The 2,548-nt window shown below is 35.2% G+C and overlaps 1 protein-coding gene across 1 annotated transcript in view; it reads right to left on the bottom strand.

Annotated features, from left to right (window-relative positions):
- The window catches only part of LOC109545062 (exodeoxyribonuclease), a 26,363-nt gene that overhangs the window by 22,279 nt on the left and 1,536 nt on the right, over positions 1–2,548 (bottom strand). The gene's annotated exons all lie outside the window — the stretch shown is intronic.

Genomic DNA, 2,548 nt, shown 5'->3' with positions numbered 1-2,548 from the left:
AAACGGTTGAAACAAACATAAATTAAAATTGAACGGCCAATCTGAAAATAACAAAAAAAAGGGGGGGTTTCATTTAAAAAACCAGAGTTGGTAACTACCACACGTTTATGATGCACCCTGTATATTGGAAAGTAATTTTAGAATGTGGACCTTTTAAACGTGAAAAACTTTCGTTGGACGAATTTTCTTGTAAACTTCATATTTACTGAGATATCGCACTTTGACGCACTAATGAGCAACCCTGTATATCATATTTAGAGTCGCGTTTAACAAAGAACAAACTGTTTTAACCACAATTTTTGCAGTTAATAATTGAAAATGTAAACATTGTTGAATTGTAGTCCAAAATACTTCTTTTTACCTTCTGTGGCTCCACCTGGAGAATGTCGATTTACTTACCGACCGTAGCAGCAGAAGCTGTAAATACTGCAAATTATTTACGTAACAGGAGTGCTATTAGCGGCTCAAATAAAACACCGTATGAACTATGGCATGGAAATAAACCTGATCTCTCTGATATAAGTATCTTTGGAAGTCGAGTTATGACTCACATACCAAAAGAAAAACGACTCAAATTTGACAAAGTCTTACGAAGGAATACTTGTGGGTTATTTAGAAGTTATCAAAGGTTATAGAATTTACAACCCGCAAGCAAAGATTTTATTATTTACGATAATTCAAAATTAAAATCTGATTGCGAAATAGTAATTGAAAATCAGGAAGATCTACCTTCAGTGGGGGAGGAACTTTCAACCAGTGCTGCAGAAATTTTGACACAACGTAAAGAATGCTCATGAATCTCAAGACTTGAGTGATCCTGATTATTTACCGGATAAGAAATTTGATTATGATACAATTGCGGTTAGAAGATCTCAACGAGAAAGAAAGGCAAAGAAATTCAGTGATTATGTCACTTATCTTGGTGCAGCGACGGGAACAGTCAAGGATAACTCTTCAACGCTTGTAAAGGATCCAGTTGTAAAGTGTAAATGATACTCTATCAAGCCCAGATGCAAGCAAATGGAAGCAAGCGATGGCTGAAGAAATTGCAAACTTGGAGGAGAATGGAACTTGGGACTATGTAGACTTACCTGATATTGCCGCAGCAGTGGAGTGCAAATGGGTATTCAAGATTAAAAGGGACATTGAAGACAATAAAACTTACCGCGCTAGATTAGTAGCAAATGAGTTTACGCAAAGAGAAAGAGTAGATTTCAATGAAACTTTTTCGCCTGTGGTAAGACACTCAAGTTTACGCTTATTAATTGCTTTGTCTGTAGAGCTAAATTTAGATATTATTCATTTGGATGTTACAACTGGATTTCGGCATGGAAAATTGAATGAAACAACTTTTATGAAACAACCAGAAGGTTTTTTAAATCGTAATTATAAGAATAAAGTTTTAAAGTTGAATCGTGCGATTTATGGATTAAAACAATCTTCTCGTGTATGGTATCAAAAAGTTGAAAATGTTTTGAATGATATAGGTTATAAGAAATCGCAATATAAACCTTGTGTATTTATAAAGTTAAATAATGGTTTAATGACCGTGATCGCTTTGTATGTTGTTGATTTTTTTATCTTCTCTAATGATCGGTCAGAAACTATTAGTTTGAAACAAAAGATAACTGCAAATTTTAAATTGAAGGATCTAGGGGAGGCAAAACAGATTCTAGGGATGAATGTTTGTATTAGTAAATCTGACGGTGTTTTTACGTTAGATCAACAACATTATACCAAAGTGCATTAAAATTATCCTTAAATATCATGTTTTCCAAACGATCTAAGCACATAGATATACGCCACCATTTTATAAGAGAAACTATTGCTAATAAAATAGTTAGAACTGAATACCTGCAGACTAATGAAATGCCAGCAGATGTTCTGACAAAAGCGTTAAGTAATAACAAGCATTAGAAGTTTTTAGATTGTTTAGGTGTAACATTAAAAACTTGAGTTGTTCTCATTTAGATGTATGTTTAGCATTTAGAATCATATATGTAAACGAAGAAGGGAAGAATTTTAGGACTAGTGGGGGTGTTGAATTGTAGTCCAAAAGACTTCTTTTTACCTTCTGTGGCTCCACCTGGAGAATGCCGACTTGGCAACACTGTTCATTGTCAATAAAGTTAGTCTATTCTCAGATACCGAAGAACATGTGTGTTTATTTTTACTCCCGAAACTAATCGAACTTCCAGAATATCATAATTAACATCACATAAAAAATCATTGCGCTTGAACATATGGCCTAGGCCTGATTCTATATACCGTCTGTCACATATTGCACCGTGGATGGCCGAGTATCAAACTCTTTCTTCTGCTTCCAACTTTTATTCCATTCGGTACAACTTCAACTATGGAACAGGAACAAACTAACTGCAAAATTACCTTCAACTTCACAAACGATAACAATAACACACGGAAAACACGCGTTTCCGACTCGCGGGGTTTAACCTTCTTCTGCACTCCGTCGCTGCTGTCACTTCACTCCCCTGTGTGGTTCTCGTCGTCGCTTATATAGTTTCCTCCAGGTATCCCAGATAGTTCT

The sequence above is a fragment of the Dendroctonus ponderosae genome, unplaced genomic scaffold (genome assembly GCF_020466585.1).
Source record: "Dendroctonus ponderosae isolate FM_Combo_2020 unplaced genomic scaffold, Dpon_F_20191213v2 Dpon_F_20191213_5, whole genome shotgun sequence".
NCBI classification, from domain to species: domain Eukaryota; kingdom Metazoa; phylum Arthropoda; class Insecta; order Coleoptera; family Curculionidae; genus Dendroctonus; species Dendroctonus ponderosae.
This window is presented reverse-complemented; position numbering and strand designations above follow the sequence as displayed.